Source organism: Maylandia zebra, linkage group LG1, assembly GCF_041146795.1.
Source record: "Maylandia zebra isolate NMK-2024a linkage group LG1, Mzebra_GT3a, whole genome shotgun sequence".
NCBI lineage: Eukaryota > Metazoa > Chordata > Actinopteri > Cichliformes > Cichlidae > Maylandia > Maylandia zebra.
The window spans coordinates 3,154,294-3,173,947 of record NC_135167.1 but is presented as its reverse complement, the minus strand read 5'-3'; the positions used below and the strand labels follow the sequence as shown (position 1 = coordinate 3,173,947).

General features: G+C 40.5%; 1 long non-coding RNA gene across 2 annotated transcripts; it reads right to left on the bottom strand.

Annotated features, from left to right (window-relative positions):
* Positions 1-11,611: 11,611 nt before the first annotated feature.
* LOC112435774 (uncharacterized) lies at positions 11,612-17,771 on the bottom strand. Of its 2 annotated transcripts, none has more exons than XR_013099531.1 (6): positions 17,401-17,771; positions 16,825-16,893; positions 15,114-15,184; positions 14,958-14,995; positions 14,714-14,875; positions 11,612-12,654 (listed from the first exon to the last, which is right to left on the bottom strand). It is a non-coding gene; the product is annotated as an uncharacterized LOC112435774 (long non-coding RNA). The 2 variants fall into 2 exon arrangements; XR_013099532.1 differs by having other exon boundaries at positions 17,637-17,771.
* Between the last annotated feature and the right edge of the window lie 1,883 nt (positions 17,772-19,654).

The window sequence follows — 19,654 nt, the reverse complement described above, 5'->3', positions numbered from 1 at the left end:
TCACCTGATGAGTTTACACAGGGAGGGGGCTCTTACTAACCACACACTCCTCCCTCCTCCTTGTCCTCCTCCCCCTTTAAGTCAATGGTTAAAGTCCTGCCATCGGAGCGCAGCAGTGTGCACGCGCTGTTTGCTCTGGCCCTATAGGGCCCGAGGGTGGAGGTCGGGGCACGAGGGCAGAGTCCGGTTGTTATGAACCAGCATTGTGGGTGGTGGCCAGCATGACCCATTAGCTTATTGTTTGCTGGTTAGTGTCCGCTGAGGCGAGGCTGGTGCTGCAAATCTGCAGATAGTTTATATTTTAACAAATAAACTGTCCAAGAGCTCGGAGTCAACTCGATGCTTTTAGTGTGGTAAACGCTGCTAGAGCTCTGTTATTTGTGTATTCGTGTCCAAAGGCTTGAAGCGCACTGTGATTACATTTAAATGGGAGAGGGGTGGGCTAGAGTAACCAAGATGAGATGTTTTCCTGGGGAGTGCCAGCTGAAATCAATAATCTAGGCCCTCTGTGACAGCTTCTTCCACTTTCTCTTCCCAAGCTCCAGTTCTCTCACAGGTCTGCGCTGTTTGGACAGTTTGCTGAAGATCCGCCAGTCCTGTGAGTTTGGACGCAGAAACGTATCCTCTGTCCACTTGCTTTGGTTTTGCACGCACTTCATGGCTAAACACTTGGCTTTTTTCTCTGTTCAAGCCTTCACACTGTAACCACCGAGCTCCACCGCAAAAGCGCAGCAGCTGAAATTTACAATCTGCAAATGCAACCAATCGTTTCAGTTCCGAGGTTCTCGGTCTCAAAGCTCAGCGAAAAATAAAATGTGCCAAATGAAGCAAACTTCAAGGAAACATTTGCAAATAAATAACCGAGCAGGATTAAACAGCACACCGACTTGTGACTCATCGTTTAAACCGAATGTGCAACATTTTGTCAGCTGGGTGTGATCATTTCCTGTCACGATGGCGTCACCGCGTAACAGAAGAACTTGTGTGAGACAAAAAATCAAAAGTGGCTGATGGTGTGCTGATTGTATTCTGCTTACATTTAATTTTGTAAAGGTAAACAACTTTAGAAATGCATAATTAAATGATTGGATATGTGATTGGTATCCAAGCAGTCCATTAAAACAGATGTGATGCTAAAAACAAACAACTTTTAACTTATATTGCCATATACTCAGACTTCCATGCAGCGAGTCAATGTTTACTTCTGCATTAAGTAATGTTAACATTACTCATCAGTTCTTCCTGCAACACTAAGGACGAGCTGTTAGCCAGCTGTGCTTCATACCACCAGCTCACCAATCCTGGGCTAATGCTGTGGGCTCTGCAGAGGCGTGAATGTTAGCATGGTCTTCCTCACAGTAGACTTCTACTGTGCATTTTTGTAGATCCAAAAACGAATTTTAAACAAGCCAAAAGGTCATGTTTTCATATTACTCGAACGCAATTGCAGCTTTATAAAGAATGCAAACGTAAGGCACTTTCTGTTTCCTATTTATGTACAGTCTGTGGAAACAGCGTATAAATAATGTGCCGTGTCATTTTCCATGTTACTGATGTGCACTTTATGATGACATGCCATTTCTGACATGCTACAAAGGTTTTATATCACTAAGTCATTTTGCATCATTAAGTTATACTCCAAAAGTGCCAGAAGTTCTCCCCAACCCCAGCTGCACAAGCACACCTCACAGGACTAAGTAGACTGTGGCCATAACTAAATGTCTGCCCACTTAAATTTAGATCTGCCATTAAATTTGTCCGTTGATGTGACAATCCAAGCCGACACTGGACGACCACAACCATGCAGCAACCGCTGCTGTTGTCAAATAGCTCATGTTGGTCAAATCCTGGTGCCGTAGCACTTTAGGAAGTTACATTAGCCATGAAACAGAAATGCAAAAACCAGAGACTGATTCCAACAACCAAGAAAGTTTCCATTGCAACAATTTGTTGGAAATATGAAGGAATTTTGTAGTTTGATTCCTGTTCTCGCCACAGGCTGAAGCGTCTTCAGGAAGGTCGCTGAACACCTTGCGTCAGAGCTCTGCTTCCAATGAATGAGAAACATGTGCATTGCAGAACCACTAAGGTTAAATGGCAACATATACGTGCACATCAGTCCCCCCTGCTGAGCTCCAGAGGAGGAACGTCTCCTTCAAGCTGTTCCAATGAATAAAATCATACACAAAAGAGTCCTTGTTTCAATGTGAAACTGCAGATTTCTCTTCAACATTAAAAAATGAGTTCATGCACTAAAGTGAGAGTGGAGCTCTTGAATCTTTAGCCTCTGAAGAAAACATGTTTTTGTGTTTTAAATTTGATTTAAAAGAAAGAAAATTAATCCCCAAACACACACAGACATGTCCTCTGGGACTCTGAGCCACAAGGAAATGCTTTAAAACACATTTTGGGTCAAATCCAAAGTTGGATTGTTGCTGACAGATTTGATAATTCTGTAAGTCCTGACTTACAGGCTTGCTTTGTAATGTTTTCACTCAGTCCCAAACCTTCAGCCCTCATTGGTCTTTTAACAGTCTCTCTGTCTTCGTTCTCGTGAAGAGTTAAACAGCGAGCTCCACTTCATAAATGTGTGTGTGTGTGTGTGTGTGTGTGTGTGTGTGTGTGTGTGTGTGTGTGTGTGTGTGTGTGTGTGTGTGTGTGTCGGCTGCCCTTGCTGTGATTGATGGCATTGTTTAAAGCCAGGGAGGCTTTGGAAAGCGCTGCTATTGTTTCAGCTCTTGGCAGGGAGGCTTCTTTACAAAAACAAAAGTGGAGGAGGAGGGCGGACGAGTGAATATAAAGAATTAGAAAACAAAACAAGAGTTGTCTTCACTTTTTAAAGGCAGAGTCCGAGCGCTTGATGCCGAATCCGATAGCGGCCCGCTGGGAATCCTCCAAACTGCAACTCCATCCAAAAACACTCCACCCCCTCCTCACACTGCCACCGCCAACCAAACCACAGCTATCCGTGCCCACCCCACCCGGCCAGACCCCGAGAAGATGGAGAGTGAGGGGACAGAGCAAGAAAAAGAAAACACTCTCCAGGAATGTACCAACACACAAACATGGCGTCCGCCCAGGCCCTCCGCTCTCCTCCACTGTTATTCTTTACAAGATGTTTTGGGCTCGGCTCTGCTCGCCCGGCCCGACGCAAACCACAGAATTTCTGATATTTCTTTGCGTCCACCCCCCACCGCTACCCCCACCACCTCTGCGTCCACCCCCCCCAGCTGCAGAGCCTCTGGGAATGTTTTGTGCAAACACAGCTATGCAGGGCTCGGACGGTGGTCCGCTACATAAAGAGTGGTGAGCATGGCTACAAGGACCACTGGCCCCCGTCAGCCCTCAAGGGCCTCATCAGCACCGACCGACCAGCGTTGTGCCCCCCGAGGCGGGAGGGGGGCATGTTGTTCCAGTCCAGTCCTGTCCACTCTGATGGATGGGGGAGCATTTTGCTCCGCGTTCCAACTTTCCTTATGATCCGTGTTTCTTTTGAAAGGTTCACAACTACATAGCCTACAGTACTTATACGAATGTCTTTAGCACTGAATCACGTATAATTTACACCAAATGGGTTTTTGACATTGCAGTCTCGCAGAGCGATCGAGGCCATGCTGGTTCTACGTGCTGCATGCATTCTTGGTGCGGCGCAGATAGCAGGGCATCAAAATCTGCAGTTTAAACTTTACCCTGATGAAAGAGGTAAATAAGAGTGAATAACAGCCTCACAACACTTAGTCAGCGACACCGATGTTATCTAAAAAGACTCATCTGCAGCTCAGCGCAGGCAGTTACGCCAGCTGTGACGTAAACAGGTTTCAGTAATTGATACAACCTGGTCTTGCAGGGACCACCAAGATGCAGATGGCATGTAGACCAACAGCCAGAGCTCTGCTGGGGAGTGCCAAGGTCGAGGGCGTGGTGGGGTTCTTCAGTCACCAAGCATCATATGACCTTCTGCATCTAATCGCAGTAACCAGTTTTAGGAATTCCTCCTAATGCCTGAACTGTTCTTCCAGAAACATGCTGGATTGTGTTCAGAGGAGAGGGTTATATCGTGATTAATATATCTCTGTCAGGACTTTGAAGCTACTAAGCAGCTCTTCTTGTTGATAAGCAGCTCAGTCACTCTCATCAAAACACTGCGTGTTGGTTATTAAGACACATCACACAGAGTTTCTAAACAGCGCCGCCTCTAAACATTTCTTCAGTTTCAGTTTTCGAGGAGAAACCAGACTGAAATGATTCAGAGTGATGATCAACAGCTCATTTACCCTTCCCCAGATGAACCGTAGAGACTTGTGTATGACTGCCCCGTGTGTTTGCGTGTGTTTGTGTGTGTGTGTGCAGACAATCTAATTGGAGACAGGTGAATAATTGGTGGATTAAGGCACCACCCTGCGTCTGGATTGGCTGGGCGTGGAGGAATGAAGTTAAGTGTGATTACCTGCTCATTACGCACATAAATACCCCCGCAGTGTGTTTAGGCTTATCTGCGGTCGAGCTGCATTACGACTGATTCCTGCTGATTCCCATGTCAGACTGTCAGACAGTCACTAGGCAACACAACAACAAGCAGTTTTTGAGGACATCGACTCCATCGGTCAGGATCACGTCGACTCTCAGAGGACATTAAACGAGAACAAATTCTGGAAGTTAAAGCACCTTTCCTTTAACATTAAAGAGGCAGAAACCCGGAGTCTGGTTTTCATCACAGCTTGAATTCTCGTTGGTGCATTAAGAAGAATTGGGGGCTCCTCTGTCATCTTTATCTACATCTATAGTAATGACTGAAAACCTTGATTTGGGTCTTAGAAAGTGAGGAAGAGTCCTGCCTGGGGTCAACAGTTCCCCCATACAGCGTTTACAGCAAAAACTATAAAAGTGAATGAAGACTGAAACAAGAATAAACATAAAGAGTTCAGGGGGACATATATCTCTATTAATGCATGACGGGCTTCAGTCTTTACTGGTGACGTTGAAATTTCCATGTCTGTGAGTGTGTGAGACCCTAGTTGGGAGGAATCGAAGCCCCGTGTTTATGCATTCATGCATGCATCCTCCAGAAATGCAGATTGTATGAAAAAACTATAATATGTATAGGTACTTGTCCACAGCCACTCATGTCTGCAAGCTTTTATAATTCCAGCCTCTAGAAGGAGAATTTCTTTTAATGTTTATGTAATGATTTCATCTTTCTTACAGCCTGACCTTCTGTTAGCAAATTATAAGTTTAGTTGGTTAAGCATAAAATTGAATGTGCAAAACTTCCAATCTGTGCAGAGACAACACCTCAAACACTGCATGTACAGTCATCATCCTTCAGCTTTATCACTGCTTGCACGGTAACTACATTGTTAGTAGTAATGCACACATGTATATATTATTCATAGGCAATAAACAGAGCATTATGGTTTGAAATTTCCACCTGGATGAGGCCTTCCTTTGGGGACATTGTGTGTTCTCCTTGTGCTCTGGTTGCGTATCACCAAGGTCAGGTCAGGTCAGGTTCGAGTCTGTGAACGGTTGTCTGTCTGTCTGCGGTGCCCAGATCATACCTCTCCTCCAGCAAAGCTCCGGGCCCAGGATAAAAGTCAGTTTATTCAGCGCTTCAATGCCCATGTGTATCCATAGGCAACAAGGACATCCAAGGTAGCTTCCTGTTCCTATAGTCGCCACCTCAAGCCCACTTTGGTAGTTAGGGGTCCTGTGTTGGCATCTTTATGTAACTGTAATGTAAAGGCCACAGGTGTTGGGTATATGCTGTGACTGCCTGATCACTGAAGGCGTTTCTGCTGACATATCACGGCAGCTCTTTCCAGGGTTTACTTTAAACTTCATAGTCGTAACAGTTACAGTAAACTGAATAGGTGCAGCTTGATATTAAGAAACACCATATGTTTTGCATCATCTTGAAACAGCTGATGCTTTCCAGTTCTACACTTGATTTTAGCACATGATACTCGGATTCTGTTTGTTGTGTCTCTGTTGCTAGTACGTCTGAGCTTGGATTTCTCTTATTCTCAGGCCAACTTTGCCCACTTTTCACTCAAGGTCTCCGATGAAGACTCGAATAAATTGTGACAGAGGAGAATTAAATTGTAACTGTGACTAAACAAAGCTGTGAAAAATATCTCAAATTTGACTCAAACTAAATTATTATCAGGTGCCGCAATAAAAACAGCTCTCTTTAGGGCTGAAACGTTTTGTAAAGATTTTCCTCTGCATGAATGCTACATGATGGAACTGCTGTCTATGAGCATCCTACACAGCAGTTTTCACTCAGCCAAACCCCAGGAAGTAAACTGTAAACTCCTCATGTCTTGAAGTGGAGAACAAGAACAACAATTGAGTCTGGAGCCCAAGAGACAGATGGGATGTGGAATCAAGGAATGTTTCCTTTTTCATCCCTGTTTTCACCCAGAGGACAGTGCAGACATAAATACACACAAACAACACTGAAAAATGATTTTTTAGAAATCCTCACAGAAACTGGCCTGGCGACGAAACTCAGCAACATCCGGATGGAACTTTTAGTCCAACGGCAGCACTGAGCTCTGAGAATGCTGCTGCTAAGCTAGGCTATTAAGCCTTTAGCTTAGCTTAGCAAAATGACCACAAAAAATCTTAAGGTTTTTAGGACATATTAGCTAACACAAGTCTGTCTGATGTTCATAATCTAGTTGGAAATAGAAATAAAATACATATAATTTTTGTTCAATTCTGTATTATTTATATAGTGCAAAATCACAACAGCGTCAAGCTGCTTTATACTGATGAGTAAAGACTTTAAAATAATAAGATAATTGACCTCTGTGGGAGTAGAGTTTAGGCGGCTTCTCTGCACTGTATCGGCACGCAGGAGTTATACCCTTAAACTTCAAAGTCATGGCGTGTTGTCAAAAAGACATCTACTGTAATTACATTTATTCCTCACTGCTGTGTAATCTATTACTGTAAATTTAAATTGTTATTAAGAAATTATGAGACAAAAGAATGTTTTCAGGTTTGTACTTAGCAGCTATAAGAGTTTAAGCTCTTTGTTCGGAGAAACTTGCCATTGATCCTCACAATTGGACCTTGTGACTTATCGCTGACTGTAGTTTACAAGCGTTTAGCATGTACGAAGAAGGTAAACAGCAACAAACAGGATCTGATGACAGTTTGTGGTAGTTTTGTCAGCTTGTGACCTTTTTATGTCTACTTATCATGATTTTGTGCAGATAGATAACCTGTGATGGGCTATTTCTTTTGTCAGGATGTCAGATTCAAAGCCATCCATCCCTCAAAGACTGTGAATGTATGATTATCTTTTTGCCTGTTTGAGTTTTTCTTTTATTCCATTAAACTGAGCTCTTTGATTCTTAAGCAAAAACTGTTAAGTTTTTAATTTCTTTAAGGGGCTCCTTGTGCAGAAAACTGACTGGCAGCGGACTAAATCGTCTCTGTATTATGAGACATTAAAGATGCAGCATCATTGGCCTTCTACTATGACCCACTGCACATGATAAAGCCATCAGCTGTTCTGCGGCTGCCACATTTTTATCTCTGTCAGCTGCTATCACGGAGACTGAGCCCAACATTTCAGAGACGTTTGATTTCCTCTGTGGCTCGAATACAAACAGAATCTGCAATGAAATACGAGTCGCAGACAATGTAAATAAATAAAAACATTTAAAACACATCACAGAGAACAGAGATTTAGCTAATGTTCGTCTGCACAACATTCAGGAAAACATTTGTGCGTTTGTGAAACCCTCCCTCTACCCCAGAATCACATGCTTCAGAGTCTGTTTGAGCCCCACAGAGACACACAATCCTATTACACACAGACAAATATACTTTAGTGTCACTGTAATAATGCTGAGTTCCCCACACGCAGACACACACACCGCAGTTTCATTTATCACACACCCACACACCCTTCGACATGACAGGACAGGATCGGCTGCAGAGCTCGTCACTGATAGACTCACCTTTCATCACGCTCGCTGATTACAATAATACACAATGAAACAATACCTGCACATCGCCGTCAACGCTCCGGGCAGCGGAGCAGCTCTGACTCAGAAAAAATGTCTTACAAAAATTAGCTTGTTTGTTATGATGTGAAATTTGTTTTTACTCAGTTATCGACAGTTAAGTAGCCCAAGGGTCCAACTGACAACCATAGTCTATAGGTGTGCTGTTAGCAGTGGAGCTATTTGTTAGCTCTGATGCTAACAGACTGCTTTGAAATGTAAGAGAAGAAGTTGTTTGTTCATCAGCAGCATGAAAGGAAAACTGAAATCAAACCAAATTAAGAGTTGAGATACATACAAGATGTTTGTGATGAAGAAACAAAGATAAAAAAATGTTTAGAGACACAAGATGCTAGATTACAAAAGACAATATCATAGATGTTTTATATATACACACAAACAACAGATAGCTAGAACAGAGAACATGATTTATTCACAATGCAAAGGTTTACACTGGGATAAAATGTAGCCAGACATGCGATTCAGCAGAGGGAGGTGTATGGATGTGCGCGGGGCTTATATAGGCAGTATCTTAGACTTGGCCTGTTGAAAGTTATGCTGAAAAACCAGAGCGTTATGGCCCGGGGGACAGAAGACCTCCTTAGACTGTCAGTGGTGCAGGACAATGATGGTAGTCTGTTACTAAACGCGCTCCTCTGCCTCAGGATAAACTGCGCTCAGGATGTTATCCATGAATGATAGCAAGTTATGGAGAGTTCTCTGCTCTGCCACTGATGTAAGGAGCTTCTGTTCCATGCCAACCACAGAGCCTGCTGTCCTAACCAGTGTCAAAGGGTGAAAAACATACAAAGTCATACAAAACCAAACGAATGACAACAAAGTTCAAGTTTTGTTTTTTAAATTCAACTGAATTTCACTGTATTTCTAGTCACATTAGAAGTGATTATAAGGATTTTGGATCATCTAATAAGAGAAGAAAAGAGCACAAAGTGAAACAAAATAACAAGAAAGCAAGAACTATTTCCAAATAGCTGTAACGCAGTACAAATACAACAGAACTGTAGAGGAGATCCACTGTCCTTGTCTCTCCTCACTGGCTTCTAATCAAATGTACTAGTTATTTTAATATGTTATTATAATATCATGCGAAGCTTTATTTAGCAGGGCTGTTGAAACTTGCAGTTGGTGTCTCTGATCATCTCATCAAGCCTGTTGAACGCCTTTCTTCTGCATTTCTTTCAGTTTATTCTGCGTAAGTGGGTTTAATTTTCCCCTAGGATTCATGCCTATCGCTACATAAGTACATATGTCAACAAATGCTTGTATATGTGTGTGCCTGCACTGTATTTTTAATTGTTTAAAAAGCACTTTATACATTTAATAAAAAGTTTTTCTTTAACTGCTGGTGAAGTGAGCTTCGTTTAGCACGACAGGTGATAATGAGACTGGAAAGCGTTGTACTTTGACTCCATTAGACATTGATCTGTTCGGTGCTGGGAGGAAGCTTCTGGGCTAAGTCTTTAGATAGATGAAGGTATCAGGATGTATCAGTGTGGATCAGCGTGGATTAGTCCCAGACAGATAATGAGGGGAGTTGGTTGATCACTGTTAACGCCGCACTCAGTCTCTTCACCGCACATCAAAACAGACACACATTCCTCACATGCTTATGAATGACAGCCACTGGAGGTGGAGAATAAACACCACGCTCTGTGTATGTTTACCTGAGTGTGTGTGTGTCATCATCTAAGCATTACCTGATGATACCTGGGGGGTGGGCGGAACTGAGGGACGGGGTCGTAAACACACCTTTCCACACCACATTTACATTCCCGACTTAGTCACCGAGGCATGTGTGATGTACGCTAACTGCCACAAACGTTTAAACTTCTACCTTCCTGAGGATCCTCAGAGGTGCCGTCCCCTACAAGAAGGCCCTCTGTCTCAAAGTAAGAATGACAAAGTTCCCTAACATGACTGGTTGAATTCATACCACATAAACAAAGTTAAACTTATTAATGCAGTGCATACCCACTTTCCACAAAAGTCCCTACTTTTCAAAAGAAGGCTCCACATGTTATTGGTTTGAACATGTGGCCTCACTTTCCACAAATATCCCCACTTGTCATCAGCGTGCCCTCCTTCCAACACTGTCCTGACATTTCAATGTTCAGACTTTTCAGAAAATGTCCTCACAAAGGTCCCCACTTAACCAAAACTGTTGCCAGTTTAAAAGAATTGTCCTCAATTTTCAAAAATGTCCCCAAGCTTTGCAAATCCCCCACTTAACAAAAAACCTTCAAACCTTCCTGATAGGTATCAGCTGTTGGTTGTAATCCCCGGTTTTCAAAAAGTCCTTCAAATTTCAAAAACGTTTGCTCACTTTTGAAGTAGGTCCCTGCACATCACAGGCGGCCTCACTTTTCCCAAAAGTATCCCAAACAAACATCAGATGTCATCAAGTAACAAAGTTCTCTTCCTAAAAGATTTCCCCCACTTTCCAAATATGCCAACTTTTTCAACCTTGTTGAAAAACCATGAAACCATCCGTAGTCCTCAGTTTATGAAAACATATGTTTCTCAAATAATCACACCGCATTAAGAATATGTAACAATCTTCCACATATGGAAAAAAGTCTGTTTTTTCTTTGGTGAATTTGAAATGTTTTACTCAAATTCTCAAATTTGGAACAAATAGAAATCCTTCATTCCATATAAACTTTATATGTGGTTTCATTGGGAGGATGTTTGGACATATTGCGTTCTGGTTCAAAAGCTTCTACGAGCACAGAGGAAGAGGTGGACACCAACACTCAGGTTGTGCTACAAACATGATGATTATCTGGCTCCCAGCAACAAATGAGCAGTTTGTCAGTCTGTTCCTGCGCCACACTCTGCTCACCTGGACGCTCTCGCTCATCTACATGCATACCAGCGACACCTGGCCCCACCCCCATTACACCCACCCCTTCCACTTCCTTAGAAACATACATACACGCTCAGTGCAGGCTTTAACTGGTTCACAGTAAGTAACAGATGTAAAGGAATATTGGGCTACGTTACTCATTCTCCACATGTCGCACCTGTGGGTGTGTAGAGGTCAAAGTTCAGCAGCGGGAATGTTAACCTAACCAGTTTTTGTTAGCTCCAGCCAATCAGGATACAGGCAGCAACCACAAACACTCCTGTCATGTGGCATGTTAGAGTTGAAATCCTCCTCCGTGCCTCAGTGTGATCTCTACACTGTAAAACCTGACAAGTTAAGTTAACTCAAATGATTTGGGGAAACCGATTGCACCAATTGATTCAAGTTTTATAACTTAAACAGTTTGGGGTTATTTAAGTACTTTATTAGAGTCCCAAGAACCCAAAGCAAATATGATAATGTAACTCAAATGCATTATGTTTATTTACTCATTGTATTTAGTATGTTTCAACTTAAACCATTAAATTTCTTGTACTAAGATGCTGTATTTATTCAAACTTATTTAAAGTGTTACATGCTCATATTCAAATTAAGTTAAATTAACTTAAATAGTTGTATTTAAACAACTTAATCCAATTGGGGAAACCGATTGCACCAAATGGTTCAAGTACTATTAACGCAAAACCAAGCTATTATTCTTTCCATTCAGTTTTTATTAACTTTAACTGCAGAGAAAATACAGAATGAATACAACCATACTTTCAGTCATAACCTATGACTGCTAAAGCCATTATCAAATAACAAATAATTAGGCATTTTAAAACTTGCACTTTTAGGGAATTTTGAATGTTTTTTGTAGCATTTTGAAAATCGATTAAATGTACAAAACACAAATTTAGTCATGTAGACCTGATACATAGGTGTACATCATAAAAAAACAATAGTTTAGAGGCAATTAGAGCCATAACAATCACAATTTTAAGTAACATTTAGTATAATAATGAAATCACATGCACTACAGCAATGCAACTATAGAAAACAGCTGAACTAAGGATGTCACTAACAAAAAGTATTCTCAAAGGTATTTGTGGCTTCGCAACAGTTTTGCCCAGACCTCGAGTGAACTGGCATTCATCACACAATTAAAAAATAAAGCATGAAAGTATACTGTACATATTGACTAATTATCAGTTATCTCGCAAAAGATTTCCATGTAACTAAAATATGTTTTTAGAAATAAGCTTAAGATTACACACTATGTGAAGATTTTTTTCAATCACAAACAAAACGTCAAATATGGATTTTCTCCTTATTCTTAGCTTTCTCCACATTGCCTTTTAGAAAGCTAATTACCCAGAACAAATAAAACTATTGAAGCCATTCACAGATAACTGAAAAAGCACGAATATAGTGACCAGTGAAAAACAAACATCATCTGCACAAGCTCATTTTTTAGTGTCTGCAATTTTGGTTTTAGTTGCTTTCTCTCATCATCTAGCTTCAGCAACACTACTTGAATGAACTCAAAAAAGCCAGTATACTTCATAGGATAGCTCAGATGCAGAGCATAGATTAGCCCAAACAAAGACACCAGGGCATCAGTCCATGAGTGATGAGTCATAACAAACTGATCTTCAAGTTCTATGAACACTTGGCGTGGTGAGAAAGGAACTCCTCCAGGCACCTCCTCTTCATCGACATCAGCAACCAGAGCAATTCTATGGCTTCATAGAACTCAATTTCACCCTAAGATATAATACAGAGTGCACAATTATTCATCTGTAATATCTCTGTTAAAAGCATAAATACAAATGTTCAGGCACCTTTCTTCAGTTTTTCAAATTCTATATATCATAACATGTTTTAAGTTGACAGTGAAGGTTCATTTTTCATTCATCCAGGTAGTCAAATCAAGGATGAAAGAAGTTTATAAGTCATTCAACTTCACGTCTTCAACTTTCAACCCAAGTCCAGATGACTTATAAACTCCTTTCAACCTTTTTTAAATTCAAATGTGCAAATTATTGTAATACCAAAGTACCTTGCATGTTTTGAAAATCTCTGAGGTACATTGGTAGGCCGGCCAGAACTGCTGTTCTAGTTGCATAGATGTCGTTTGTGTCCTTATATATATATATATATATATATATATATATATATATATATATATATATATATATATATATATATATATATATATATTAGATTAGATTAGATAGAACTTTATTAATCCCTCGGGTGGGTTCCTCTGGGAAATTCGATTTCCAAAAAAGCACAGCACTGACAGAAGTTACAGAGTTACAGAATATTATATATATATATATATATATAATACACACACACATATATATATATATATAAATACAGAGACAATATAAATAAAATATACGAAGGGGATAAATAGAATAAATAGGAATAAAAATAAAAATACAAGTGAATTGCACATTTCAAGTATTGAGTCTATTGCACTGTTGACTATTTACAAAAGTATTGCACAAGGTATTGTACAGTGAGGTGAAGAGGCACTACAGCTTAGTTGTTCCCCCCTCCTTTGTCCTCCTGTTTCCCCTCCCTCTCCCCTCCAGGGAGGAGTTAAACAGTCTGATGGTGTGTGGGACAAAGGAGTTTTTAAGTCTGTTAGTTCTTGTCTTTGGGAGAAGCAACCTGTCACTGAACAGACTCTTCTGGTTGTTAATGGCCGTGTGCAGAGGATGTCTGGCATTGTCCATAATGTCCATCAGTTTCTTTAATGTCCTTTTCTCTGCCACTGTCACCAGAGTGTCCAGCTTCATGCCGACCACATATATATATATATTAGGGCTGCCACGATTAGTCGACTAGTCACGATTACGTCGACTATCAAAATCGTCGACGACTGATTTAATAGTCGACGCGTCATTTGAAGCTTTGTAAGATCCCAAAAGCAGGAATAAGTAGCAGGATTTAAGAGTGTAATAACGGACTGAAACAGAAGATGGCAGCACTGCATGTACAAGGATGCCAGCTGCCGTTAAACCCCGAAGAAGAAGAAACTGTGTCCCAGAATTCATAGCGCGGCCCAGCGCAGTTGTCAACAATGGCGGCAGCTACTTAGTTTTAATATTACTCTTATTATTCTTTCTGGGTCACAAAATAAACGTTTAACGTATTTTCAGGCGAGAATGTAGCTGTGTAAACCTCAAATATCTGCTCAGTTTATCAGGACACCACATATTTTCAAAAGCGCTCCGACGTTTTCGGAGGCGTCTGTTACCCACTAGCTCGATAGCTAGCCGGGGGCCATGAGAGCACCGGACTCCCGGCAGATCGTTTTCAAACCCACCGCCCTACTCAGGTTAAACATATACAAGTCACTTAGATAACTTAAAAATGTTATTGTTTGGCTTTTTTCAGTATTTTATTTGTTCCTGAGTAAATCGGCTGAGTTTATTAAACTCCACCGAAACAATCTGCACATTTAATTAGAATTCAATTAACTATCATCTTGTCTTTATTTTTAGTTAGCACCTTAAACACTTAAAGCTGTAAGCTAATGATAGTTATATAAGAGCAGATGCTGCTGGTGCAATAAGCTGTACTTTTACGTTCAATGGATGATGATCTGATTAGTCGACTAATCGCAAAAATAATCGGTGACTAGTCGACTATCAAAATAATCGTTTGTGGCAGCCCTAATATATATATATATATATATATATATATATATATATATATATATATATATATATATATATATATATATAACAAACACATAACAATGGCAACTGCCAAGCAAGCAGAATAATAATTAGTATCTTTTAAATACCTGTTTTCCATATGCCGACAAAAGCTGCTCCATCCTTTCACCGACCCGTCCAGTTTTCCTCTTTTTGTAAAGTCCAGTCAGCTGAGGAGCATAATCATCCAGCGCAGCATAAAACACATGTGGCAGATTCTGATTGGTGATCCGATGAAATTCAAAGTAGAGCTGAAGAGAATTCCAAAAATATTATAAGCAAAACACAGCATACTATATGAGCAGCAAATGTTATATACATAGTTGTACTTACCTGTGTCTCATGAAAGAGTGCTGGCCATGGTCCCTCGCCTGGCAAAATTTGAGGTTATTGGATGAGGGCGATTAACTTTGTCAGAATGTTGGTATGGAAAGTGCAGAATTGCTCTGTTTAAGTCTTCTAAGTTAAAATATCTCTTAGAAATCAAACCTTTAAACAATGTGCCAACTCCACTGAAATGACACCTTCAAACAGGTCGTGTAGGAAGTCAGGTGGGAAGCCTGTGACAGGATGAAAGAAAGAGAGATGGTCAGAAGGAACACAGGTGTTTTTAACACCATAGTTTTCCTTAATGTCATCATTCTGAAGCTCTTGCACAATAATTATCATGAGCATCTTTTGTTCTCATTACATAATTCCCTGTAACAGCATTTTCTGTTTGCATTTCTGTTTGGGTGGCATGACAAAACCTACAGAAATATGTAGACCTGAAACTCTCATTGAAACCAGCAAGTCCATGGGCAGAAGGTTGTCTGCCACAACAGAGTAGACAGTGCCTTTAAGACATTCACCAAGAGTCTCAATGTAGGCACCTACTTCTTCAAGAGTTTTCAGATCATTTAAGAGTGGTGACAGCATTTCCTTACACCCAAACTGGCGTACATCATTGGAATTGCACAGCAGAGCAAGCTGAGTGCAGTGTAGAGCAGAACGAGATTTAACTGGAAAGTTTGCCAGTGTCCAATAAACTGCAAAGACTTTATGTATTTTCTTTGAGGTACCAAGTGGGTTTGTGATCAAAATCATCCACATAAAGTATCATTGACAATTTCTGTCCCTCTTGTGACAGTAGAACATTTTCCTGGTAGTAGGATCCATCACAAAATGACATGAAATGTCCAGGAATCTGTGTGGGTGCTTGTTTAATTTCTTCAAGCACATCATTTTTTTTCAACAACAATTGCAAAGATGTGAGAATAGGCACATACATATAAGTGTGCTTTGATGATTCAATTAAATACTCCACAGGTTTGACATATGGAAAATTTTCTTCATAATATGATTTCCTCCTCTTTGCTGTAGATAGTGGTCCTTCAGATGTGACACATTTATGTAAAACATTACTATCAGAAACTGCCTGACAAATCTCATCCACCAGTTTGTCCGTATATGTACAGTTGTGCTTTTTCAGTATATCTACAACTGATTTTCTAACCAAAGGTTGTGATAACAAAAACAACTGATCAATATGCTCAATAATCTCCTGTGTTGCTCTCTGGGACACATGGAGAAGGGTCTGCATTTTCAAGAAAAATCCAGCCAGATTGTATTGCAACTGCTCTTCTAAACCCTCAATTCCACTGATTTCACTGGTGGATGCCACTTGATTGTCATCTGATGACTCTATTGAATCAAGCTGCATGTCATCTTTTTGTTCTACATTTATAACACTTTGCACAATGCCTTCATCGTAACTTGTTGAATTTTGGTGGTCTCTGCATTTGTGGGCATTGAAGGTTGAGTAGACATTGGTTTTAAAATTGCAGTTCTTGAAAGGACATGGAACAGTTTCTTTTCGTTTTAAATGCCCCCTCAGATGGATAAACATTTGGCTTTCAATAAATGGCTGCTTAAAATTACACATAGAGCAACAAAATCCATAATTATTCAAATCTGGATAAGAACCGTCTTTTCTTTGCGTGGGAGTGTGCATTGTTGACATGTGTATCTTTAATGAATTAAATGTATTAAATGTACACATGCATGTGTTGTAGAGACAGGGTAAGGGTGAAATTGTGGAGTACTGACCATGGTTGAGCCGATAATGCTTCAACAACATGACTTTTATGGCAGTAGAAAAACTAGACAAACTACACAACTTGCAATTCCACATTTTGATACCAAATCGTTTTAAAATCACCTTTACTGGTTGTCTTTAGTGCAGTGCTGGGTGATCTCTCGGCATGCTACTGCTCCTTCAATCGTCAGACTGTAATAACACAAAGCCATGAGGACAGAAAGCTAGCAGAACAGTTTTTACTTTTAGACTTTTACTTCACTTAAAAACAGTCAATCTGAATAACACAAGCTTGGAAAACAGTAAGATTTATTCTTGCACTACAGTTCATTTTCAATTCAGGTTGGTCAACTACTCTATACGTTATAAAATAATAAAGCAATTTTACACAAGTGAAGTACACAATAGGCTAACCCTTGGAAAGTACAGAGTCAGAAACGTTTAGGTTTGGTGCAGTGCAGCTTTGAAAAGGTAAATTATTTCGCGACTAAAATGCCACTAACCATCATATTCAAAATTTGTGAAGGCGAACTTGTCCGTTAAACTCTTAAAATTAACACTAAATAAATTTTCTACTATTTTCACTGTGTCAAAAGTAGGCTACATTTGAACTTGATAAAGGTCAGAGTCAGAAAAGCGTAAACACTGATTTTACCAAAGGTTTTGTGGCATGCAGTTTGCAAAAATCAGACTACTTACCAACTATTTGATTGAAACAAGCCACCAACCGTTAATTTTTTAAATTGTGAAGGCAGACTCCATACAGCGCTAGGCGGGAATTGTGTGCTGGCAAGCTAAGTTACGAGCTACTACAACAAAGTAGTCTGATAAATTACAACGAAGTACAACTAAAACAAAGCAGTCTGATAAATGTACGTTTTGTATGCTAGAAGTAAGCATTAACAAAAAAACATAAAAATAACTTTATCTTGTACTTTCCACTCTCTTGACAAGGCTCCTGTCTCATGGCCGACAAGTCCAGGCAAAACACTGGGGGCGGGGCTGTGGATGATGACTAATACAAATGAATTAGCACAACTTAAACAGTTTAAAGCAACAGTACTTAAAACGTTACAAAAACATCACGTGTACTTATTACAATAAAGTTATTATATCATATGTATACTTTTGGGTCTACCTAACACACTTCATGAAAGTTACTTTAACTATTTTTCAGAACTGAGTAAGAACAACTTACTTCTTTTAGTAAGATGCACTGTTGGGTTTTACAGTGTAGTGTTTGCATGCAGTCGTTTGTGAGTCCTGAGGCAGAACTGGACCAGTTTCAGGTCAGAACTGTGAGAGTCTGGTGAGTGTCAGCAGGACCGACCGGTGCAGCATCATTAAAGCTCTGTGAAGCACACATTAACTGCAATTCTAACTCTGGGATTCTGATTTTAAAATAAAAACAAGGACGATAAAATGGACTTTGTGTCTGAATTCTTGTCCTGTGTAGTCGGCTGCCGTGAGGTCATCTCTGGTACATTTCACTCATGCACACCATGAGAATAAGCGTCTTGTTGTCTTTGTGTGAATGAGGATGATATCTGCTGGGGAGGTCAGGCTGGGGGATGAGGAGGAGGAGGTGCTGGCTTTGCATGAACTCAGTCTCATGATGTTCGGCCTGGATTTGCTCCAACGTCTACTTCTTCTTTCAGGAAGTCCCCTGACGAAACACCAGAACACTCTGAGCTCTGAGGCTGAATGACTGACGCACAACAACACGGCTTCATTAAGCTGTCAGGGCAGAGACACAGTTCAATGATGCGACTCACCTCACACGGGTGCAAACTTCTGGGTCCCAAAAGCCATTTTCTTTAAAGAGCTTGACACAAACCAGAATCTGACATAATGCTCCATTACATGCAAATGTAAAGTTCCTGAAAAACTGAAGGATGCTATTGTTCAGCCATCATATTGACGCAAAGAATTCAGTTGCGCGTTGAACTTCTGTTCCCCAGCACAAAAAAAGCAAAAGCAAAAGAAGAATCAGCACACCACAGACGACTTTAAACCAAACAACATTTGACTGAGACACAGCTCTAATGTAACAGAATTTTAAAAGTATTAACTATTTAGGAGTCACAGCAATTTTATACGTAGTTCCTCATCATACTCAAAGGCTCAAAAGTAGAGATTTGAGCAGTTTCAAAGCAAGTTGAGGTTTTTCCCTCTGTAAGAGCCAATTAAAGGTTAATTTTATTGGTACTGATAAAATAAATGGTAAATGGTAAATGGCCTGCATTTGTATAGCGCTTTTCTAGTCCATAGGACCCCAAAGCGCTTTACACTACATTCAGTCATTCACCCATTCACACACACATTCACACACTGGCGATAGCAAGCTACATTGTAGCCACAGCCACCCTGGGGCACACTGACAGAGGCGAGGCTGCCGGACACAGGCGCCACCGGGCCCTCTGACCACCACCAGTAGGCAAACACGGGGTTAGTATCTTGCCCAAGGATATTTGGCATGGAGCCAGGGTGCAGCCTGGGATCGAACCACCGACCTTCTGATTAGTGGCTGACCTGCTCTGCCACCTGAGCTACAGCCACCCTATATAATTAGAGGAGAAATATACATGTTTGATGTTAAGAATATAATTTCTAGTTAATTTCAAAATACTGTTTTATGTTTTAGGTATAGAATATAGAAGTGCGACATTCTAATGCGCTTTTTAGTATTTTGGGCTTCCGGCACACTGTAATTACGTAGTTGGGGAGTCGGAAAAGCTGGAAGCAACACAGTTTTTTGAGTCTTGCCATGTAAATTAAAAGTTTCAATAAACGTATTTTTTGCAAGAAAAGTACCTGGACTTGCTCGCGTTTCAAATGCATGTAGCCGGACTGACTCCTAAAGGTGGTACAGAAGAGTGAAATAGAGACGGAGTGCCGCCACTACACCCTCATTATTTCCTGAGCAAAAGCAGATAAAAAATCCACAGCTGAT